This window comes from Lipophrys pholis (genome assembly GCF_963383615.2).
Source record: "Lipophrys pholis genome assembly, chromosome: 21".
Taxonomy (NCBI): Eukaryota; Metazoa; Chordata; class Actinopteri; order Blenniiformes; family Blenniidae; genus Lipophrys; species Lipophrys pholis.
Genome location: NC_137649.1, coordinates 9,266,980 through 9,293,277, shown reverse-complemented (window position 1 = coordinate 9,293,277; position 26,298 = coordinate 9,266,980). Strand labels below are relative to the sequence as shown.

The following is a 26,298-nucleotide window of genomic DNA, read 5'->3' as shown; positions in this document are numbered from 1 at the left end:
CGCAGCTTCTACACCCATGCTGTTACATCCATGACTCCCATATGAATGTTCTTCTGACTTGACAGACACAGAATCTTTGAATGTGCACCACACTTGAACGTATATGTATTTCATACCACACTTGAATGTGTATATATGTATATTTATATATTTGTATAAAACTGTGGTCTTAAATGTACCTGCTACTGTGAAAAACTAGAAGCGCTAAACTGTGTTTCATTGTTTTGAACAATGACAATAAACAACTTTACACAACAATTGGCACAATTTTAATCTTGTATAAAAAAAAAACATATTTTCAATACCCATATTCCTAGTTTCTATGTTTATTTGTCCTGTTTTTAAAGTGTTTTTAAAATATATATATATATATATATATATATATTTGGAGTATGCTGCCAGATCATTCAGAATAAAAGTTCATTACCTGATGTGAAACATCTGTGTGTCTATGTACATGACAATAAACGTCTTCAAAACATGTAAACTTAAATATAGAAAAAGCGTCATATCTCCACTATGGGATTGTTTTGTTTTGTTTTGTTTTGTTTATATGACTTCACTCACTCATTATATACACCTTTGTCATTTTTTGTAAAACCTGTATAAGAATACCCAATGTCATTACCGTTTTATGTATTTTATATATACCTATTTGTACTTTTATTTGTACTTTTTTATATTTGTTGTATGCTGGCAGATCAGACATATGCTGGTCTGTGCACATGACAATAAACATCTTCAGTTCTCAATTATTCAGATCACAATCTGTCACATCTCTACTATTTGATTGTAATTTTTGTTTCATTATATCCATTTTTATATCCATTATTTCGGTATTGGAAAAGAATAATCAATGAACGAGCGCACTGTCAATGCTCACTTTAAAACTGCTTTATCAAGCGGCACCGTAGTAACTGACACTCATAAAGTCAAATGTGATGATGTGTAAGATTAGTGTGGGTTAACCGGATGACATAAAAGAGATCGGACTGCACAGCGTGACTGGTTATTATCATCCAATACACGGAGCGCGGATCCCCTCCAGCCTCCCCACGAGTACACATCAGCATGGGACGCTCACTCTCTCTCTCGCGCGCGCCCCAACAATAGAGTGGCTCGTACCATTATCTCCTATCGCAACGGGGACGTTTTCTCAAAAAGAGTCCCAATTTTACCCCGGTTACTCTGGAATGAAAGCGCACGTGGTGTGAGGGTGAAACTGTTTGAGGGATTTCCTTCGCTTGTGAACCTGCTGTGGGCTGGACAGGAGCAGGTTTTACCCGAGTTTTGGAAACATCTAAGCGGAGAATCCCTTTGTCGAGAGAAAAGTGGCCGGGCTCTCCTCCTCCTCCGCCGCCGCCTCTTCCAGCAGGAGAACATTTGATATGAGAAGCAACCATGGATCCGAGCCGGGGATTTAAATTCTGGGACATGCTGCCAAGCTCTGCTGCTCAGTGAGGATGGCGAGGAAATAAAAGGGGGGACATTTTACACAAAACTATCAGGTAATAACAATATTATTAATCATAATGAAATTTGTAGTTTTTTTTGCATTACTTGGAAACGTGACTTTAATAAGCGTTAAGGGTTACCGCATGCCAGCTTTAGACAGTGTTAGAAAACGGGAGTCAAACTAGACTTATAACGGTAATTCAACATTGCCTGGCCATCACTGACTCCCGCCGTAACCCAGTGTGCAGGTGACAGGCTTCCCGAGTTGCTCATGTACGGAGAAGTCTTCCTTTTTTGTGCGAGAAATAACGAGGGGATTTATTTGTAATGATGATGATGATGACGATGATATATTGCAGCTCGCACATCTGCATGCGCTCCCGCTGCAGCGTCTTGACATATTCCGTCTCAAGACTATCATGCTGGTGCGAGAAATCCACAGAGCAAATATTTGCAGTGCCTCACAAATTATCCAACAGAGAGAGAGAAAGAGGACAAATACCACGCGTTGGCCATCTTTTATCTCCTCGCCATGTCGTGGAGTTTCACGGTGTTATTAACTGTACCAATTAATCCCCCCCTCCCAGTAAGAATGCTTTGCCTCTGCGATGGGAAGGGGCTGGGGTCTGTTCTGTACTGTTCTGCTCCAGCCGAGCTGGGGTTTGCAGTCATGGGGGATGGTAACCATCAAGCCCAGTGAACATCATGCTTTGTGAAATCTGAAACCTTCTTTGTACTACTTCAAGTGCAACAAGAAAAGTAGGCACGGGAAAAAAAAGAAAAGAAAGAAAGAAAGAGAGAAAGAAAAGGTCTTTTTCTCTTGTGCAATACAGTGGCTGTTATAAAAGGTGACAGCTTGGAAGATTTGTCCTCAATGCAGTGCATGCATGAATATGTGAGCTCAAGTGGTCATGCATGGTATTGGTGCTTATAAGTCATGGAAGTGACCATGTTTTCTGCAGTCGTTAAGGTCTGGACCTCAGAATGCTGCTGGTAACTGTTTGCCGAAAAAGCAAGCAACACGTCAGTACAGTAAAAAATAGTAAGAGCGTGAATGAATTAGCTGCAAAGCCATTGATAAAATTGTATGTGCTGCTCTCCCCGCTGCTGCTGTTGACTGTAGTCTTTGGCCTTGCTGTATTAAAATCATATTCAAATGTAATGATAATGCGTGAAAGCCAGAGAAGATGGATGCGCTGCCTGGCTCCCCGTGCTATACTTAGGAACTTCTTTGATCCAATCAATAGTGATGATAGAGAACAGTCTCCCTCTGGTGTGTTTAGAGCAACTCTTTATCGTCTCACATTAGGAAAGTCTTATACATCACGTCAATTTCAAGTAATAGGAAAAGATAAAACTAAATGTAACAACTCAGCTTTGCACTCCGGAACGTGACGTGACGAAGCCTGCATAAAAGATTTGATTCTCCGGAGATCTGATTATTACAATAGACCCACATCAAGAAAACGATGATACACACAAAATGTGAAAGATTATATGACTGTGATTTCTATGATGGAGTCTGAGGGGCCTCACAGCTGTTAAATTTATCAGTCCACATACATATCTGAGCTGTCACATGACTGAGTGGAAGCTGTTGGTCCGGTTCTGTACTGTAACTGCTCAGAAGGATCTTATATGCAGAACATTTGCCCTATCGTGCCGATTTGGAGTTAGAAGAATAATCCAGTGACTCCTGCTAAAACAATAATTGCAGATCCAGTGATTGACTCACTCCGCTGTGGTCCAGAGTGAATCATTTCTCTACTTCTGTTGGAGGCAAATGCTTTACCATTCGGCCTGATATTAAAATGGTGGCATTGTATTTTATTTATACTTGTGACCGGCATTTAGTAAAGGTTCTGGTATAGATTTGCAGAAGAAAAAAAAATAATGGAGCGCATTGGCTTTTCTATCTGATGCTGTTTGTGAACTTATTGCTGCAGGAGATGACATTCTCGCTCGGTTTGCACTCCTCATGGTGTGTGCTTCTGAGGCCCGCGTGGTAGAGCAGCTTTGGCATGCCTCCTGTGGAGGCTTTTGGACCTCTCTCATTTGTTGACATTACTCTGATCCTCTGCCAGTTTCTGGCTCTCTCATACTAGCAAAGAATAACGCTCGGTTCTCTTTTGTCTTTCTCTTCTGAAGTAGAGAGGGGTAACAGGAGGACACTGGGTAACAGAGGGCATAATGAAAGTGGAGAGAGAGAGAGAGAGAGAGAGAGAGAGAGAGAGAGAGAGAGAGAGAGAGAGAGAGAGAGAGAGAAAAGGATGAGAGTTAAAATGAGTGATGGCTGCCTGGCACGAGGGGGAGGTGGGTGGAAGGTGGGCCAGGGCTTCTGAGAAAGGCAGAGGGCAGCAACGAGTGTGCGTGCGCAGTGCGTCCTGCCTGTTTACGTGCCATTTAGTGGAGCCACAGACAGACCTCCTATCTCCCAGCTGTTAGGATGCTCCAGAGGGTCCGCCACACAGGGGCTATTGTTCTTCCTCTTGGCCATGCCCACCACGCTATAATACGGCTTCTGTCCGCAGCTTGAACTGGTCTGACGGAGACACACCAGTGCACAGTTTAGCCTGTCTGACTGGCGCTCCTTGTGTCTTATTACCACGGCCTCCGCCACCTCGCTGACATTTACAGTCGGTGCCTTTCCCGTTCGAACTCAGATTTTTATTGTATGACATTGCTCATATTCCAGCACTCTCCTTTGAAACTCCAGGAATGAAAGTTGTCAACGGTGTGCCTTTGTCCTGTCACTGCCTGACAGATGCAGTTGATAAAATATTTTTCTTTTTAAAAACCTTTGTCAGGAACAAAGGTGGAATCACTTTTGTGAAAACAAAAGGCATATTAAGGTTAATTGCATTTCAAAACTTTGTAGACCCTCAAAGACTTTTGAGGAGGATTTAGCTTGGATCACTAAGGTCCACAACTTGATCTTTCATCTCACACATCAATATTTACCACCTCCGTAGCTGTACAGTATCACACAGAAGAGACTCTTTGTGTTTCATCAGTTTTAATCCATCTTATCTTTCTCATCTCTCGTATTGTAGCCATTATGCTCCTCAGCCTGCCTTTCTCTTGCCCCGGGGAGCAGAGGGAACTGACAGGGCTTTTGAAATAGTTTTACATGGTATCTCTGAAAAAGATCTCCCTTATTGCCTCTCTGGCAAATAGAAAGTCATCCCAACTAAATTCAGAGGCAGCGGTCCTCAAATGTGGGAGCGGAGTTTGATCCAAAGTATCTTTTCTGTCCTTTCTCGCTTTGACTCACAAGCAGTTTTTGTTTATTATCGGTCTGTTTGCCTTCATTTATAATACAGCTGTCCCATACTACGCCCTCAATGCCTACAAGGTAGATCACAACTCGGTTTGGATATTTGCATGAGTGCTGTCTCTCTCTCTCCATATAGCATGAGGCTCTGATGAGTTTTAGAAAAGGATTTGTTCTGCTTTCATGCTGTAGAAACAAGCTCTATTTTATATCTGTCAGTCACAGCTCGAGAAAAAGAGTTTTTTCCCCGCTTTCCTCCTTGAAAATTAACAGTATTTGTTTAGGTTTGCAGTATGCAGGCAATAAGAAGAAAGGCCAAACCCCTGCTTTTCTGGGTTAAGACATCGTGTGACCTCCCACTCTCCCTTTCTTGGACAGAAAAAAAAAAAAAAAAAGGATCTACCATGCCACGTATATGAGAAATGGAGCTCCCTGGTATCCTGTGACTGACCTGGCATATGCTTGTTTGCTGACAACCAGAATGAAACAATGAAGGGGACTATAGACGGTTTATGCCACTCCCCTGGTGTCATGTGTACACGTGGATGACAAACGAAGACTGATCTCTTTCTAAACACAATGTAGCCTCAAATCTGCTTGAGAAGTGCACTGGATACTCGTTTGTCTCTGGTTGCTTTTGGCTAAAGCGTTGACACTGGGGGTGTATGTCACCGTGTGTCTCCGGTTTAAAGTATTGTTAGTGTTTATGTTAGCAAAGTGAAACAGGTGATGTCTTTTTCTAAGGCCAACGCAGAAGTCAGCATCCCCCTGGTTCTTGTACCAAAAAGCCAAATAGACTTTAGCTTATTGATTTAGGCGGGAAATCAGGTTTGTGACGAACAGAAATTGATTTTACTTACACAGTTTGTCTAGAAAGATCCCGTTAAACACTTCTCTGATCTTGAAAGACATCAGAGGCCCATTTGATGCTGCAAACAAACTATAGCCGCATGATTTAAGCATAACGACGGTTAAACATTATATTTTCAGTTTGATTTGTGATGCTCACCTCTTCATTAAAACTATGTCTTTTCAGTTTGACCTCAATGCAGCTACATGTCCATAAATGTACTGATTGGATTGGGTTAACGGTGTTCAAAAGAACAAAAAATGGAAAGACAGCAAGGCTGTGAAAGCTGACTAATCCATGTTGGGTGTCCTACAGCTTGGGGAGCCTCATTTAGCCACACCAGAGTTGTTAGTGCTCATAGATTTAAAACTCCTGATCCTGTTATAACTGTTTCACTGACCTTTCCAAGGCCTACAACTAAAAAGCCTTAACACAATCACGTCATGAGGATTTTTTCTTCAGGGTTTCTTGGAGAAAAATCGGTGTGCTTACACTATTACATCGCTGAGTATTTTAATGTCTCCTTTCAATATTATCACTAAATACTTGCCGTTCAAGTCAAATAGATTTTTGCAGCTGCATTCAGACCCTGTGTATATTTGAATAAATTTGAATATTTCAAGTTAAGAAAAGTAGTTATCTCTTCCATCCTTCTGGCCAGCGACAATATTCCCTCATCTGTTTTTCCTCTTTCAACATTTGCACGTCTTTTTCCTCTCTTTTGTTTTTCGGTCTTACTTGACGATGTATCCCGATATTTTTGCTGTTTTACTGATTGGTTCCTACTGAGCTGGAATGGACGGTGCCCTGGTCACCGTGATCATGTGTGATGATTGATGGTGGCTTGGAAAAATGGGAGGCGAGGCACGTTTATCACATTCGCAGCTTGAATTCCTCATGTCAGGGCTCAGATGTCTGTATTCAATTACAGACACACTGAATTTCCTTTTAGGATTTTTATAGGTTCTCCCCTTTTCTCCTCTGTTTCTCTCATTATGCTGTTGGTCTGTATATGGAAACGGTATGAGGGTAAGTCATGAGATACAATAGGCTTTTATTTCAGGTACATTATGTACCATTTAATCACTTTGATGCAAATCTAGCTTTTGATTATTGCTGCAGTCCACACGGGCATCACTCACATTTCTACCTTTTTTTTCTCCTCGCTCCATTATAAAACGATGTAAGAGAACAAAGCGAAAGAGAGAAAAGAGGAGAAGATCAAGAAGGAAAGTGGCTTCTTAGTGGCCTAGTGTGTTTTTCCACGGGGGTGCCTGTGCACACAGACAACTGCTGTCTTCAATTAGAAGCCAATATTTGGCTTTTCATTTACAGCTCACAGCAAGGATCCAGCTCCGCTTTGGATTTGCATGAGGCCCAAGTACAAGGCTCGACTGATTTGTGTTGGATAGAAGCCCAGCAGAGGCTGAGAGTGGAAGCTACTCTTCCCTCTGAAAAGGCAAGATCGGAAGTGGAGGCAAGCTGTCCTTCCCTTTGTCTTTGATGGGTTGCCGGAAATGCCAAATTCACTTAAATCCCCAGCAAGTAAACCCGCTCTGAGCAATCTTATTCAGCTACCACTTCATCGGTGCTATCAGACCTTATTATATGCCACACTGACACTTCTCCAGGACTAATCATTGCTCCCAAGCAGAGGTCAGAGGGATTCTAGGAATTTCTTACTGGTTAAAGATGCATCGACTCAGGATATACTGACAGTGGTGGGAGATTATAGCTCACGGAATGACTGCATGCTGTAGCACTGAATACAGTGCGGTGGCAGAGGAAATGCAAAGACACAGAGGTGTGGATTATTTGTGCTTATCTCCTGTCAAGCCCATCTGAAAAATGTTACAGTTTCAATATGATGATGAAATCAAAGCATATCAGTCCAGTCGCACTCTGGGAAATAGTCTGAGAAGCAGAAGTCCCTTACATAACTCTTTCATTTATAGAGCTAGGCCCAGAGCTAAGATTGTGTCTACGGTGTTGTTATATAAGAGAAGCAAACCACGTTTGTTTTGGCAATCCAATACATTTATGCTCATAGAGTGTTGACGGCACTCATGTGTCTTTACTCTGACAGCATCTGTAGAAATTTCTGATCTGTCCTTGGTGGATCGGTGTGTATTTTTGCTGCACATCATACATTAAGTCAGGCATATCGCACAGATTTTTTTTCTCACTTTAGTGTTGTTGGCTGGACCACAAGATGGCGGATGTGTGAATGTGATTCATTGCCCTGGAGGTCAGAATGAAGCCAGTCAGCCAGCTAGCCAGCGAGCCGTAACCGTGAACGGTCATCCCCCTGACATAGCCACTCGCCACGGCAATGTTTTCATGAACCATGACACTGCTGGCTTTGGACTGGCCCGACACAGAGTTAGCTTGGCTATAGGAACACAAAATGTGAGATGGAAAATGACAATAAGCTCATGGTGTGGCGATTCAGAACGTCTAACTGAAGTCTCCAATGTTTGTTTTTCCAGGTGCCTTGTCATTATACTGATGTTTATGTTGTTTTTATTTATATGATAAAAAACAGCAGTCGTGATGTTTATTTATTCCCATTGTATAGGACAGGGCAAACGCAGAAAGACAGGCAGTCAAGCTCACTAAGGCCTCGTTCACACTGCAGGGAAATGTGACCCCAATTCAGATTTTTTTGCTCATAAGTGACTCATATCCAACGTCTTTTGTGGCCGTGTGAAAGCTCCAATTCCAATTTTTTCACACCAGACCCAGGCCTTGATCATATGTGGTACCATTTCGGATATTTTTCTACATGCGACTGCCTCGTCATTGACGTGTGACTGACGTCACGGATAAGCACCGTCGGAGGCGGCTCCGCCAAAATGTTAAAAGCTGTGCTCTCTTTTTCCTCATTCTCCTTCTTCTTTCCCTCCTCATTTTGCCTAAATGTTGTCGGCTCATATTTAACAACCACTTGAAAATGGATCTACACGTGCTGACCGGTGTTGCCAGATATGGTGGATATCCCCCAATTGTAGAGCCAAATTGTCTCACCTTTTAACTTTGTTTACTTCGTGCATTTATGCGTTTATGGTGTGTTCTTTCTCACACACATAATAGTTTTATGGTTTTAACATGATTTCTACATAGGCTGCGATTTGGGCTGGTTTTTATTGGGGTGTGTGGGTTTTACGTTGTTTGGGCTGGAAACAGTGAGTCGGATCTGCCAAACCTGGTGCTGACCTGCGTGCCATCCATTTTTACTTCCGTCAACGGCGTCTTCTGCACATGCGCTCTAGGGCTTGAAAACCTCTGGTCCGATTCCCGTTCACACGGCAGTCTGATAGAGGGTGCATTTAGAATGTAATGTGAATGATCATGCAAAAAAATCGGATCCCAGCAAGAAAATTGGGATCGAGCATCAAGACCTGCAGTGTGAACGTAGCCTAACATTCACACCTACAAGTATTTTATAGTCACCAATTGATCTCAAAAACATTTGAACACTAGGAGAGCATATAAACCTGGCCTTGGACTTACTGTGAGGCAAGAATACTAATACCACTATAACGTCGTATGACACTCATTCTGCGGACGAAGGTATGGATACTGAAGTTTGCAAACTGACCAGCTACACCCAGACTTTCTGGTCTTGTAAATCCAGCATTTCTGTCTTCAGTCCAGTAAGAACTGAACAGTAGACACAAGGGGTGCCTGGTAATCGCTAAAACATAAAACATTCGGACATATATTCAGAAGCGCTGAACTGAAGACCAACTTGTTAATACTGTGACTCACAACTGCCGCCACAATTAGCATCCCTATGGAGGTGAATCTTCACCAGCTATACTGCAGCTTTTTGAATAGGCGTTTTCTGGGTGTAAAAGCTTTTCTTTCTCCTCGATAAAAGCACCCATTGTGTTCCATCACTTTGGTACATGCGTTTGCTTTCAAGATTGGAATGCAACAAACGTGGTATTCACCTTTGCTTTATACGTTTAAAGCTGAATCTTAACAGCTATGCTGTTACAGCTGGTCCCCACCTCCATGAACGTAGTAGTCACGAGTTATTGGTTTTCTTTCATTATCTTTGACCACTGCATATAGAAAGAGGCATTCAAACTACAGCCCTGAGTACAGGTGTTTAAACTGGTGCATGACTTTGATAAATGACATAAATATTGCCACAGGCAGAATCTGATATCCAATCTGAAATAAAGAGAAATATAATAAGTTGGCTCTGGTCCTGACTATAAATGCCAGATGTACTTTGTCAACACTTCATTGTTTAGTTTTGTTTTCTTGCGGCCGTGACCTGTACCTCTGAATTCCTCTGTCATCAGTTGTTTTGGACAAACACCAGAAATCAGACAAGATTCATGTAAATACGCCATGAAGAGATTGGAGAGAGGTGCTGCAAAAATTCTGGAAATCACTGCAAATGTAAAATAGCATAGATATCTAGTATAATTATTGCAGGGAAATTGGTTGCTTTGGGGTAGGAGCTGTGTTTCTGAGGAATATACATGTCTGTCCAGAGTGCATCAGGACAAAGAGGTGGTGTCTTTTGAAATACAGCTGTTCTTCTGTTTCCCTGCAAAGACATGCCTTTTGATTTCATTATCCTATTGCAACAGTGACATTCTTCAGATGAGCTTGACAGGAGGTAATGCAGCGGAATGCAGTGCTAATCAGGCTGATGCTTTGGCAGGTAAGGTCATTCAGCGCATGTTCAGGTCATCCAGCAAACCAAACAAAGGGAGGGGCAGGGATGGTGCACGGTGGCCTGGAGGTCTCGCCGATCTATATATTAGATTAACATTTTCAATCAATCCCGACACCCCCTTTGAGAGTTGCATACAATAGCATGGAAGATAAAAAGCAAGATGACATCAGGAGTGTGCTGTGCACCAAGAACGTCTTATCTTGTGAGCGTTCCAGTTGGTTTAATCAACCTTATAGCTGGATAAATGCCAGACCAGCATTTAGAGTTAAATAATCTTGGCGTGAGCCGCCTGGAGGGAAAGAACCCTCCTCCTCCAGCTAAACAGTGAAGCAGCAGCTCACATGGGTCCATCCAGAAGTGTAGGATAAGGTCAAAGAGTCATTCCACCATTGTGTGTGTGGTTATATAAATGTTAGTGGAAACTGGAGGCAGGAGCCTGCTTTGCGTATCTGAAGCCTCAGGAGGACAGATAGGTGCTGACAGACAGGCCTGCTCTCACCGCTGGGACTGCTGCAGAGCTCTCCCTTATCTCTATCACTCTCCATTATTCTTTATAAGCATCTTGTGTATTTATTCTCTCTTTCTCTTTCTTTTTTTCCCCTCTGTCTCACCCACTCCTCTCCCCCATTGTCTGTTTCCTCACAGAAGTATATGCTATATTCCTCTGATTCCCGTGACCTGCTTTACATAAACGAGCCGTACGCTCAGTGCCGACTGCTTTCATCAAGGCCAATGATGACTGCCAGTTTTGCGGTCAACATTTTGTCTTACTTGGATGTAGGCCATGCCTGAAAGATTGTCCAGATTCTTTTTTTTTACTTGCAGATTTTGCATAGTGAGTTCAAGGAAAGGTAACAGTACAGTAAAATGGAAAAACAAAAAAAAGTAGTGGGACATCTTTTGCGCAGAGCTTTAAATATATATTTCAAAATGTAGTACAGGAATAGAAGAACTCTTCAAAGTGCTTACCCAAATTGAAGTCTTTTTTATTTTCATACAAGTTCCTCTCATTAAAACGATTTGTTTGCACATTGTCTCTGAAGCACTATCTGAGATCTTATTCCATAGTTTCATTTTTGAGTAAAAAGTAACTTTTCATGTAACTTTCAAATATCAGGTTTGATTCTTTAATTGATAAAAGCAATATCTTGTTAGGGGGACCCATTCTCCCATTGTCAAGATACTACAGGGGTGTCGAATACATTTTAGTTCGGCTGCCACAAACAGCTCAATTTTATCTTGAGTGGGCTGGACCGATAAAATAGTACCAAACGTAACCTTTATACTTGAACTTTAAAGTTTTTCTTTGTTGTGTATACGTGAGGAAAATGTCAGCATGTTTGTAAAAACCAAACAATTATTACTGAAAATGACAACAATCACAACATATGGCCGATTTTAATTAAACTTCTGTTGCAAAATAAAGTGAAATGTCAAAAGCGCTTCTCCTATAACTGTTGCATTATGCATGTTTGTAAAAATATGCATAATGCAACAGTTATAGGAGAAGCGCTTTTGACATTGGATTGGATTTCAAAGTATAGTTGACAAATTTGGAAGGATTATTAAGTATATTTGAAACAAAAACATAAACATTGGCAGCTGCCCAGAGCGCAAACAGCGGCGCACCGGCTCAGATACGGTCTTCAGAAATGTATTTCTGAAAACAAATAGGCTGTGCAGTTGAAAAGTTAAAGATGCGCTTCGTAGCTGATAGCTTTGAGTGATGCGTTCAGGTGCATCACGTAAACCCGCCTTCCGACATGTTAACGAGCTGCGGGGCTCAGACAGTAGCTACGTTACATGCTAAACATGATTGAAATCTGATTTATACAGTCATTAGTGAGGTGGAAAGTGCATGCACCGCACACGGCAGTGCCGGGGGGTGGGGGGTTGGTGGGTGCACGTTTTGTGGGCAAAGAAGACCATTCTTCGCGAGAAACAAAGCCATATGATACTATACTAAATATATATGGACATCTACCAGACATATTATGTTTGACACTTCTGTTAAACTACATTTATAGTCTCTAAGTTACGAATTGAATAACAATAATAAGCATTAATTTAAGAAACATTCATGAACTGAACTTATAAAGAAGCCACAATGAGAAGAAGTAGCTACAAAACAGTTTAGTCCGACCACAGAGATGCGAGCGGCAGCTAATATGTGTTATCAGGGGAATTCGTGCTAATCTAATGCCAATAATGCAGCACAGATGCTGTGGCTGTAACGCTCATATTAGAAATAGTTGGACATCCATCTCGTACTCGCCAGGAGGACTGAGTGAATTCCAACATTACGGAGGATGTTCTCCTGCAGTAAACAGGTTTTAAGTGAATTAGTAACAGTGCTCTTTGTTAATGCTTATAGAACAGGACGGATTGCAGCTGTTCATGACGGTTCCAGAGGAAATCAACACCCAGTAACCCGAAGCAAAGAACCACATTCTTTACTTGAGTGGCACATATAATGGGGTGCAAGCACTTTGGTAAAAAGTACCAACTCAACTTATTTACTTCAGTAAAAGGTTCTGAAATGTGCATAACGTCTTTGTTGATACATGATGCTGTTCAGGCATCTTGAACCATTTTCGTGGTATTGGTTGGGGGTTTGTAAACACATCCATATATGCACATGTGCACACACATAACTATTGTTATTGCAATACTATGTCAGCATGGATACACCAGCTTAGCCATTAACAATGGCACAGATTTAGAGGGAGGAATAAACTGGGGACCATCTGGTGGGGCTTCATATAAAACACTATGAATTTCATCTGAAACTTGATGTTCAGCTAACATTAATGTAACTCAACCGCTGTTAAATTAATGAACTTCTGCACCATCGGTGATAATTGTTACCCCCTGCTGTTTCAATTCCTTTACTGGAACTCTGATCTGTCATTTCTGGCGGTGAAACAAGTAACGAGCCAGTTTGAAGAATTTAAAGAGGGGGACTTACAAATATTCATTCCAAAGAGGAAGATACCAAACAACAAACCCCAACAACAATCACCTTTAATGGATTAAGTAAAGAAGTACAACTACTTTAGTACTTGCCCCCGTTGAGTTACAGGACCAATTCACTTTCAAATATGCTCTTTCCAACACTGATTGTGACGTTAATCTCTTGGTTCATCCTGATTGTTGAGTGCTGATAAGGACCTGTTTACACGACAATGTTTCAAGTTAAAAGATATTGTTTTTGCATTTTTTTTTATTTTTTATAAAGAATCGTCAGAATTGCTGAAAATGATGTAGTTAGCATTCTAGGCTATGAGTTGGTGCTTTTGGTTGTTTTTGTACTGAAACCACACACATGCTTGCAGAGAACAATACGTTATAAGCATTAACAATGGTGAGTACACTGACATTTGTATGGACTGACGGTTAGGTTGGATTGCTATTACGGATGACACTCATCTATAAAACTACCAAGTCCCAGGAGAACATGGACTGGGAGTGATGGCACGCTGGAGGCTGCCATTATTGTTAATGTCCATCTGGTGGCGCTTATGCAGAAGAACTATTTACTATGGCAACGATGCACATGCTTCAGAAAAGTTGTGTTTTAACTTGAAGATGTTGTCATGTAAAGAGTGCAAAACTCCTGGTTCAACCGTTTTTGTACACGGGTTGTATGGTATACCGTACCCTCTTCTCTTCTTTTACGTATTTGCAAATCAAGTAAAATGACAGAAAAGCCTTCGACACAGAATTCAATTGAAATTTCATGTTTTCATCTTAGTTTTAGGTGTTGAAATATAGTACTATATACAAATCCTCAAATTGGGGCTATTGTACAGGCAGGAATTTACAAACAGGCATGGTTTGAGTCAAAATTCCTTCGAGATTTTTTGGGATAAGTTACATGAAGCACCTTTAAGTGTCTGTATGAGATGTGTCTGTGTAAAAGATCTCTAGAGGTGGACTATGAGCAGGCTGTGTAAGTCTAATTCTACCGGACTGAGAAAGCTCCTCGCTGTAAAATGAGGCAGCGTGACAGTGATTGACAAGTGCCTGATGACTCTGATATCCTTATACAAACACAAACTGTCTCAGAAATGCAGTGAAGAGGGCTGTTGGCAGACAGGCCAAAGTCTGACTGACCGTGAAAGATAACAAAGAATCATGTGGGGGCACAGATAACAGCTTCTGTGGATTCTGTTTCGTCTTATGTTGTTACTTGTGCATTTGTGAGTACATGAGCACAAAAACAGCCTCACTTGACACGGAAGGGATGTTTTGGGGCTGGAAATACGTCTGCTGATAAGGACGACGAAATTCAAGTGACCAAGAGGAGAGAATATGCTTGTGAGAGGCTTTCTACCTGCAGGAAGAATTAGAATTGTGCTTTCCTTTCAAGTTGCTTCGATTGGAAATCCACAATGTCTGACAGCTTAAAGCAGGAGGGAGAAAAGCGACCAAGATGTGCTTGGTCTTTTCTTTTTTTTTTTCTCTGTCCTTTTGTCCCCCATATTGTCTTCTCTGGAGATAACTCATGGCCTGGGCTTGAACCATTGATTGAATCTATACGGGCAAGTGCCTGTTTATGTCAGCTGTGTGAAAAACACAACCGCATTGCCTCTGCTGTCTGAATTGTGTTCCACTGGAGTCGCATACAGAGACCTCAGTCTCCATCTAAATATAGTGAGTTGAATCATGCAGACACCTTAAGTAACAGTCTGCCACAGTTCTGATATTTCTTTGCACTGCTTTTAAGAATTGCCTAGCAGGCATTGTGAATCAGTGTCTTTCTTATTATTCAATATAACTGCAAAGTAAGTGGCTGGCTGGAGTCTTTAATTGAGTCACTGTTCTATAATGCTGCTAATACAAGCCTGTTAAACCATATTTTGTCTTCTAGCCCCCTTTTGCTATTTAGAGATTCAGTCATCCTGTCCACCCCAGCGCTCATCCCATTTGCATGCAGAGATTGTTCACCCACCATTTTGCCTTGCAGGGGGAGTTTTTTCCCCTTTTTTTTTTTTTTTTTTAAGCGTAGCTCTCAGAACTAAGTGTGGGTGCATGAGGTGGAGGCTGTTGTGGGGGTGATAAGATATCATGAGACACAGGTCACATAATGCCGGCAGCTGACCTCTTGACCCCCGCTGAGCAAACGTTTCTAAAGATGGAAAAAGGCCCCAAGGACAGTGATCAACCTCTGCCTGCCTCTCTGCCGCTGTGGCACCACCTATGGCTCTCGGGTAATGTGCCATCATGTTTGTGTTTGAGAAGCATTTGTTTCAGATTGTGACGTGCGGCAGCTTGCAATGATGTGAATTTGATTCCACATTTAAAGGGAGTTTGAAGCTGAAAGTGCTGTATGTCACATTACAAAACTTTCATACAGTCAGTTCAAAAGTTTAAACATGTTTTTTCTTTGTTAATAGAAACTGTGTGACAGATAAGCTTGAGAAAGATACACCCAATCATATCCAATAATTATCAGATAAAAGTTTCAGTTTAATCTAGAAGTTTAGGATCTTTCCCACACTCTTTCTCACTCTTCATTTCACTTCTTTCTGCGAGATACTCAAATTATAGTTCAGCATTTGTTTCCATTACACTATTACTACTTCTGCTTAATATTTTAAAATGCTGTGAGTAAAGTACTGCAAGACCAAAATTAAACAACTTTGTGGGATAAAAAACCTGATTAATTAGAAAAATTTGCTTTGTGTGGTTAAAAGTGGAGAGATCGCTAAATCAACAAATTAATGACATATCACCTTGGGTCATCATGCAAAAATATCTAAAATGTCATATAAGTTTCATCCAATCGATTTATTTTGATAACTTTCACTTAAAGCTTTAGCATTGTTCGTAATGCTCTTCCATCCAAAGGAAATGTTTAGTCATTTATTCTAAATCTGCAGTAATATAAATCTGCAATAAATGCCATTGAATATCTTACAATGTAATTTGGACTACAATTTGTGAAATTGTGCAAATCAATACAGCTGTTTGATAAAATTGCTTTTGCATCCATTGGATGAACATAAAAGGTTCTCCTTGGCTGGATCTGCTGAGACTTCCTGAAACCAGCATTCGGCCCCATCCCAGCGGTCGGGCTCGTCTTCTGTACCAACTGGCACTGCCTCGGGTCGGCCCGGAGCAAGGACACCTCCGCCAACCATCACTATCCTGGTCTGCAGGCACTTTGTTCCCCGAGTCGTCTCTCATGCACAGATACACACTGTGACATTGCACACAAACTCAAGTGGCAGCCCATGAGAGGTTTGCACAGCTGCCCTGGGCACTGTCTGATCGGTCCAATTTATCCCACAAATCCTCTCCGCTTTCCCTCCTGTCTCTCTCCGTCACATACTTTGCCCCTCAGCTGCTGCCAAGCCGCACCAAGTTCACTCAACGGTTCTGAATGGGTCGTTTAATCTGTTGTTTTGGGTGTAATTGACCCTGCTGTGCCAGTAGAGTTTTTCAGGAACACTGTGACGCTCATGATAAAGGCAGTGAATGTACGTAAGATACGATTAAAAGGTTCAAAGATGGTGGACACCTTTTGGCATTTTTACATTTACATTTGTATATTCTTTCAAATATCCCTGCATGAGAGCGTCAGCTAATCTACAGAAACTGAAATAATGTTTGCCTCCGAAACTCATCCAGATCAAATGGAGGTGACAAAAGAGGAGCTGATCTGAAATTGTGTCGAGCCAGGCGGATAAATACGGCAGGTGAACAAAGGTCTGACGACGTGATCGACGTGAAAAAACGGTCAGTGCTCAAAGGGCAGATGCAGAAAAACCGTGTCATTTCTTATGATTCACGCCACATCGCGCTACAGAGAGTAACTGCGTTTGACATGCTTCCCTCTGGGATATTCAACAGTCAGATGGATGTGAAACAGCACATCACAGTCTGTTGTACAGTATTAAATCACAATACCCGCAGTACTACAATATTGAAAAAGTTATAGTGTCAATGAAATATTAGCTCCTATTTCCCATGTAAAAAACAACTTCTTGCATTTGCCATCTCGTCCCTTTGCCCTGAAACATGGAGCCATTGATGTGGACTCAGGCATAGATCCCATTGAGAGAAGTTGACCCCCCCCCCCCCCTCCCCCCCCCCCGCCCCCCCCCCCCCCCCCCCCCCCCCCCCCCCCCGACGCCACCCACACTGCATTCTAGTTTTTAGTGTCTCACTGCGCCTCAAGCTTTTCTCTTTTTCAACTGACATGTTCATCTCTCACTCAGTCAGGACAAACTTATTTTTTTACAGCTTTGGCGGATGTAATAAAATCATCGGCGTATATTTGTTTGTCTGTCTCTCTGTTAACAAGATTACGTCAAAACTACTGCACGGATTTTCTCGAAATTTTCACCACAGATAGATATTAGGCCATGGAAGCTTCCATTATATAGAGGAGATCCAGATTCTGGATCAGTATTTAATTTTATAGACTTTTAAGGATTACGTCAAAACTACATGACAGATCTTCACCCAATTTTCACCACCTTTGTCGGACGTCAGAACTCTCTAATTGCTTTTGTTCATACACACAACAGAAGCTAAAGGTCTTAACTCAAAACTTGACCTGTGGTATCGAGTTTGAAACAATATGGTATATACATAAATATACCATATAGAAGAAAATACATTTTCAACTTTCAACGACGACCAAATGTAGTGTTGACAATGAGAAAATCCGTTAGGTATTGAAACAGATAGCCACAATTGTCATATATCCGAGTCTAAGAAGCGCTTTTCAGCCATTTGATCAAGAGGATCAAAAAACATGGCCATAACAGGAATCAAAGTTTCCCTCCATGTTTTTCACTTTAGTCATTCTTATGTTTCCAAGCAGAAAGTTAAGTAAGATATTTTTACTGAAAGGTTTTTCCTGACTTTCCGCTGGATCAAATAACCACCATGTGTCCTGGATATGTTAGTATTGAAGTACAGTGACTTTTGGGTGCTATACTTTATTATTTTTTATTTTTTTGTAATCACCATCTTTGAGTTGCCTGCGCTGCCTTGCTTTGGTGCGTTTGTGTGCACGTCCTTCACGTCTGTATGAACAACAAGGGAGTCGGTATAATGAAATTTCCCTCACAGGCCAAAGAAGCGCAGCTGCACAGCACACGCATGCAGGCATTTATTATTGAGCAGCAGGCTTTCATTATTCATTGCAGTGGGTTTCTGTGCACTCAGCAGATAAACTTCTTTGAGTCTGTTTGTTCATCAGACACTAGTCATTGATGTTGACATACAGATGTCCATGAATATTTAGTTGTCTACAGTGGGATGAAGCCTGTTTGCTAAATGAATGTCAAAAGCGATGTAACCTCTTTGTAACTGAATACAATGCTCGCTGTGTCCAACCACTCATTGCAGTGTGAGATTCAGTGTGTGTGAAGAAAACTCACAATGGTTTCTTCTCTTCACATGCTTACACACAAAAAAAAAAAAAAACAGTTGACAATGTTCAGTTACTTTGCTGTGTGTGTTTCTTTTAAGAAGCTGAAAGGAAAAAAACCCAAAAAAAAAAACGCATGACAAAGAGCCAGTTTATTGATGCACAAACTCAATTTGTTGTATCTTTGTTGCCTGCTTGGTCAAGTTTTTTCCATTTGTTCATATTTTGTGAATTTAATAAATCTGGCAGAATCGTCCAAATGCAATACAAGAATTACATATAATGTGAGCTTTTTGTTTGTCAGAAGTGACTCCTTATACTTGCGAGGAAAGTCTGCCAGCAAGTGGTTCACTGCCACCTGAGTACCTGTATATACCAACTGCGTGCCAACTTTCCCGGATACTCGCTTTGATCAAAAGCAGATGCGGAGCGTGATGCTAAATGAGTGCCTTGCTGAACATGCCCACCTGATCGTGGGCGCTTGCCATCTGACATGTAAATGAAATACAGCCCTGGACTAAAAAGGAAGTCTTCAGCTTGAACGACAAGTTTGCACCACTGCACAGAGAAGCTTTTGTTTGTGCACAAGTTAGACAGCACCCCGAGAGTTGCGCAGTCAGATAGTCAGAGTTATTTTGCGATAAGGAAATGAGCTTATTATGTACGAGGATTCTCTCTGAAATTTCCAGTTACCAGTGAGCCTCGTTCGCATAGCTGTCTGAGCCCAGCCTGACAGCACCGGTGCTGCTGGTGTATTTTTAGCCCAACAACAAGAGATCGCTGCGTGCGCTTCTGTGCGTTTCTGTGTGTTGTAGCCCTACACTAGTGAGGGCCTGCAAGGTGTCTTCTCACCCCTGGTGGGATGTCGGCTGGTACTGAATTTTAATTGGCAGGAAGATCCACTGGCACATGATACACGATATGTTCTGCCAACGTGAGTGCTGTGATGGGTGCTTTGGGACGTGAAGTTGGTAAACAGGGCCTGACGTGTAGGGAGCTATATGGTACCCATACCCGGTACCTGGGAATCGATACCGGTACTAAACGGTACCAATTTTTGGTACTTGTGTGTGTTTATGTGGTAATAAATGTTAATTTATTTAATAATAAAACAATTTGCATATTTTTTTCTCAATATATTAACTTTATCAAATATATCAAAACAAAATTCAACTGTTTGTATTGTAACATCGCAGTTGTTTCACAAATTTCTACAGTGTTTTTTCTTAATAATTCCCCACTAGAAGAATTGGGCTCCATGGAGGGCAAATAAGTTCAAAACAAATGAGTAATCTCTTCAGCCTGTAGAAACATCTAGTGCTGAACCAGGAGCTTCCTCAGATTAGAAGCATTCCCACCGCGGATATTTCAGCTAGCATCTCGAGCATTCCGTAAGCTCCGCATGCTGCTCTCTTGACTGAACCCACGACTGATGTCATTACGCTCTTGTGTGCGCAATGCTGCGTTCAAGTCTGGCTCGGAAAATCGCCAATTCTTTTACTCTCAAGGCAGATTCATACTCAATAAAAACAAGAAGAAAGTTCGGCACTCCGGGGTCCTGCTGGACAAAATGACGTAATTTTCTTCAGCCAACTCTGGCCGAAGGAATTTGGTTCCTCTGTGCCAACCGTCCAGGCCGAAGTATGTCGGTGCAACACTGCTGAAACCTTGGCACTGCCGTGTGCTGTGCATGCACACTCCAGCTCGCTGATGACTGAATCAGTCATATTTTAATCATGTTCAGCATGTAAAGTCGCTATTATATGAGCCCTGCTGCTCGTTAACATGTCGGAGTGCGGAGTTACGTGATGCCCCTGAACACATCACTCAAAGCTGTCAGCTCCTGCAGTTAAATGGTAAACGGACTTCATTTCTGTAGCACTTTACATTGTTAATCACATTGACCCACACACATTCACACACCAATGAAAGCTGTGGCCATTCAAGGTGCTGTCACTCCAATAGGAGCAATTTGGGGTTTAGTGTCTTGCTCAAGAACACTTCAACATGTGGACAGGGGGAGATGAGAATCGAACCTGCAACATCCTGATTGGGAGACGACCACTCCACCAACTGCCCACATGTGTGATCTTATATATGCCTTTGCCTGTAACTCTGAAGGCCCCTGCATACTCCCATAAGAACAAGAAGAAACGTCCGGCTGTGATGTCAGCCAGCTGTCGAAAAAAATTCTTGTTCGGCAGGAGAGTTCATACTTCGAGAAGAGTATGAAGAGTTTCAATGGTTAAAACCGTTAAAACCGGACCAACATCACGGCTCTGACACAAACTTTTCTCTTTTATCATTAAAAGAGTTCAGTGAAATGTATCTCTGGAAATATTCAAAAAGCGAAATAAGTTGTGCAGTCGAAAAGTTAAAACGCTGCTTCGCCGAAGTGTACCTGCTGTGAGGGGGCGTGGTCTGTGATTTTGACAGCTTTATAAGTATATTTTACATAAGTTTATTTTCAGTGAATTGTTATTCAGTAGCACCGACGGAATTCGGTCAGTACTTATAAATTAGGATTTGGGAATTTGGCCAAGCATTTGATTTTGCTTTAATGAGAAACTGCTGTCCTCTAATGTCGCTGTCACAAATGTTCAGTGGATTAAAATGAGGTTTTCAGGTGAGCAACGTTGACTTACTGACAGATATGACAGTCTGTAGCTGTTCCGAATGCTTATCTCACAAAGAAAGCAACCATCTTAGAGACGGCACACATTCACTTATGTCTAGTCGTTTGTGCTAACGAAGAATGAATTAACAAATAGCAAATAAAAAAAGCTTCATTAGAATAACAGATATAAAAGCATTTTTCCTTTTGTGCTGATGAAGTTGCAAAGAAAAAAGTTGACAGTGTACATTTTTTTCACGTCCCCTTTGCTGTCTGTGGAAAATGAGCCGTTATAGCTGCCCCGCACTACAAATCTGCATCACTAATTTAAGCCAGCTGCTCGTAAGCTTTGCCAGTTTGATCTCTTCTCTATCTGCCACTGGCTGCAGAGATTCCAGCGCGTTTCCATTTGCAGCTGCTGGTCGTTCAGAAAAATGCCAGAGTCCACGGTAAGATCTCACATCCACTGGACCGAGGACAAAATGTTCAGGATAACTTGAAGTGATGCAACCAGCTTCAGGCTGCAAGATGAGAATATTTCACTCTACGGGACACATTTATGGCAAATGTATTTTGGCTCTAAGGATTTATTCTAAGCGTTGCTAAATAATTCACTACTTTTGATGCACACAAGGCCTTTTTGTTGACCCTTACAGGTTCCAGAATGTCAACGTCTAAAAGATCAGCTCTTCTCCTTCTCCACGTTCTGCTCCATGTTCTATATTTCTGGAAGCACTTGTGAAGATTATCCATCATTGAACTGCATTAGAGCGCATTTAAAGGGATGAGCATGTTGGGATCACAGGAAACATAATAAGTGAGATTGTTGTGATGGTGGGTCGTGCACATATGAAGCCTTTAAGTCCTTGTGGATTTTAAAAATCATTATCAACTCTAAAGCAAACATTAGTTTGAGCTACAGGAACGCTTATTGTGGTGTGATTGGCAAGTGTCAAGCTTTGGAAAACTGAATCAATTAATCATCAAATCTTTGTTATTGCTGCAGAAAAACACTGAATTCATTTCAGGGCCATGTTTTACTTCCATGTTTTTATATCCTGTATATTTATTTATCCAATTATTATATCATTAGAAATTTTATTGATTTGTCAGTTGATTCATGGCATAAACTATAGGACTTACACGCATTAAATAAATGTTATTGTGATAGTTACAACATATTAGAAATATATATTTTAATAAAAAGATACTGTATTTTTTATAGTCATTAATTATAAACTTAAATTATCAAAAAGAATGTAAGAATATCAGAGAAGGGAAAAAGCTTGTAGTATTTAATTTGTGTAACAAATGTATGATATATCATATACTTTCTGAATTTAGTTTTTTTTTTATTGTGGAATTTTTTGGGAGATGCACCTGTCATCATACTTATATGTTTGCTGCCTGCAGGTGTAATAAACTGCTCTCTCCATAGTATTTGTATGTATCCTGATGAACCTGAGACAAACCACATGCTTAGTATGAACTTATGTGTAAAGCCCCTCTCCGCTATGATCTCAATTCTGTTTCATGGTGATCCAGTGAGAAAATCACTGTTCAGATCATGAATTTTTCATCGCTCAGTGAAGGGATCTTTCTTGTTGGAGAGGAGGCAAAGGCCGTTTGATTTCCATTCTAACCAACTGCCCGGCTGTCGCTCCGCTCGTTGCTTCCTTCATTGCCGCTCTCAGTTTGTGTTTTTACACATTCGCAAACTGGAGCCGAGCAAATTGCATCACTGCTGGATGTGTGTTGTGTGTTTTTTTGGCCATGCTTTTGCAATTTCAGTCATATCTTGGTTGTCAAAGTGGTGCGTTTTAGTCGTGCTGTCTCTTCGGCTCTTAATCGTTGTGTGATTTGGAAGTTGAAAAAAGGAAGAAAACGGGACACTCTGGCTGCCTGTGGGTGTGTGTTTTTCTTCAACCTAGCAACGGACGCACCAAGAGTCTGGTGTCTGTGCCAAGCTCTCCGGATAAAAGGCCCTTGACCTGCTCCACACTGAGGGGTCTACAGCTTCATTGTGTGGCAGCGTGAGTGAGTAAATACTCCATTAGGATTCATTAGAGCCTCCAGTTGGACATATTGTGCCGGGTGCAGTGAGCCGTACCCGTGGAAGCCCCCTGCTCTCCACTGGCACGTGTCGTCCGTCACCGTGCTTTGTGCTTGTGCACAATGAATGAGCAATCCCCGATCGCCCCTTTTATTCTCACTCGCTCATATTGAAATCATTCATCAAGTGTTTTGATGCATCGCTGTCGTCTTAGTCCACCCATTCCTCCCTTCGACAAGTCCCTCCATTTGTTCCCCCCCCCCACCACCCTTTGTTGCCCCTGTCTCTTTGGGATCTTATAAAGTGGCCAATGACATCCCACTGCAGCCGTTGCCATGGTGATAGGTGACGGCAGGAAGCACCACCCAAGATGAATGGACCATAAAAGTAAGAGCAGAGTGGCAAGAGGTGTGCAGTTAGGAAAGAGGCTGACTGGCCAATAGACTGGATGGAAAAATAAAAATGGAAACGGAAGGGAAGGGAAGGGAAATCATATATATGCTTTCAGTCTCAAGGATTTTTTTTTTTCTGCTTAAACAAACTGCAGTGATGGCCCGCCTCTGTTTTATTGGCAGCGCATCGTCAACAAGTCAGAAAAAAACTAAGTAGACACCAGCGCAAAAGTATTTGAGAGACCACAGTACCAGCTCAAAATCTGTCAACTGATTCACTGAATGAACCAGGAAAAAACTGTAAATGGGTGTAATTATCTCAGTGTTAGTTCTGTCAGCTCATTCATCTACATTTTGTTTTTTCGGTTTTGGTTGAGGAGCTTTTCTGCAGCCTTGTTGAGAGATTTGAACTAACTAATAAATTACGGCGTTATGGTGTAACGGAACCGGGCTTGAACCTCTTGGCTCATGTGGCAAACGGTCAGTAATTCCTATTTCGCTATTTAACAGATTTGAAAGGGGTTTGAGTTGAATGTCCTCTAGTTTGTCTTATCTTTTCTTATACATTTATGTCGTCCTGCTCCTCCAGAAACGAGCTAAGGTGTGAGTAGTTCTCATAGGAACCCAAAAGAAATGGCAGCGCTATTCTCATGGGAACACTGCTGTCATATATTATCATGTCACAGTATGGCAGGGAAAGCTCAGTGGACAACTGCAACATGTACAGAATGTGTCCAGATGTTGTGGATATGTGTGTGTGTGTGTGTGTGTGTGTGTGTGTGTGTGTGTGTGTGTGTGTGTGTGTGTGTGTGTGTGTGTGTGTGTGTGTGTGTGTGTCTCTGATGAAAATACCTTCCTCTTCATCGGCAGTCTTGATGCAGCCAGTCGGGCAGTGACTGTATGCTACTGTCAGTCATACGGCAGAGATATGCACCACGCATGATGAACAGAAACATAAATCTTTTGAAACTGACATTTGTCAAGGCTTCGGTTTGATGCGTTTTGTAGCAGGTGAGCTAATGAAATGACACAACGTGGATTTTAGTGTTTGGTGTTCATTTGATATCGGATTGATTTTTGGAACAGGTGAAAATGGTTGTCCTCTTTAATTTGACACGGTTAATGCATTATTCTACACTGGAAATCAGAACCTAACCTTGACATGATTATTTCACTCTGATTTTGAAACCATGACTTCTTGAAGGACGTGTCTGTAATCATCAGGGGTGTGTTTGCATTAGTGTATAATCACTTGATGTTTGGATTGTATGTTTGTTTATGATGTGCTCATCATATCTGAAAGGAGGCTGTGTTCTTGTCCTTGATGCACATGTTTTCACCGTAGCCTGAGGCACTGCCGCATGCTCACAGTTTTATGGACACCACACACGCTCAGATTCCTTTAGGTTCACATTGCATTTTAATGCTCAAATGCTGAGATACATTTTTGTTTAGCACGTTTGTTTACATCCTAATTTTAATGTGACTGTGATGTGAAGAGATCTCCATGTGAAGAAGAAGACGTCGTGTCACACTGTATTTACAGAAGTCCCCTATTTATCTAACACTTATTTTTCCTGGGATCATGTTGGATTTGGGGTTTAATATCCCACGCCTACTGCTGTGCAGAGCTTTACAATACAACAGTGACATGTCAGCTACACGTCATGTGCGTCAGTTCTGAAAATGTCATCTGGAAAATTACAACTTTTGAAGCAATGATCATGATAATGAGGAAATGTTCGGGCTGCACAGTGTTGCTGATAATGTTGTCAAGTATTGCAATTGAGATATGACTTGCAATAAATAGATACAGTCAAGTAGATGGTGGTAATGTCTTGGTACTTAAATATAATAGTTCTCTTTGTCTTCTTGAACCCGATTTTAGACTTTTGACTTAGTTGTTTTTTAGTCATTTTCTCAGACTTTTGTGATTTTGACGTGTTAGTTTGGTTAGTTAGGTACTAACAATAAAATAATCAAGTGGAATACGATTAATTGTCAGTGCAATACAGGACAGTAGCACTTCCTCTGATTCTTCAGACTTAAACACAAGAACCTTTTAAATCATCCATATATTTTTCGGAGACTCCAGTAGACTTTCACTTGTCGAAAACGCCACACCGGTGAATCATTATCATCACTTAACACTTGATTCTATGTGCGTTCACGTTGTGCTTCTGGGACTAAATATGACTTTTCTGTCAGCTACAGATGTTTTGTTTTTTGGCACCATCACTATATATTCAGAAATCCCTACTTAAATAAAGGTGTTAATCTCATAAAAGTGTCCTCTACATTCTGCCTGGTTTTTTTTTCCATCTGTCATCTTTATCTTATCGGTAAGCTTAATTTCCTTCTGACTTCTAAAGATAAACCTGTTCACTGTCATCCTTGGAAATAATACTTATGACCCACGAAATGGGGAAAAGGTTGTTATGAGGACAACACATTCTTTCGTAGAACGACAAGGAAGGAGAAAAGCCTTGAAGATGGAGAGATGAGCACAGGCGTAGGTCTGCAAGAAGACAAGGAACGTGTGTGTGTTTGTGTGTGTGTGTGTGTGTGTGTG

At 41.4% G+C, this 26,298-nt stretch overlaps 1 protein-coding gene across 6 annotated transcripts in view; it reads left to right on the top strand.

The window, feature by feature from the left end:
- The first annotated feature begins 1,136 nt into the window (after positions 1–1,136).
- wasf1 (WASP family member 1) overlaps positions 1,137–26,298 on the top strand; it is a 64,463-nt gene continuing 39,301 nt past the window's right edge. For all 6 annotated transcript variants that reach the window (XM_080491031.1, XM_080491028.1, XM_080491030.1 and 3 more), the window contains exon 1: positions 1,137–1,508. The gene's annotated coding sequence lies outside the window, so the exon portion shown is untranslated. The remainder of the gene's footprint in view (positions 1,509–26,298) is intronic.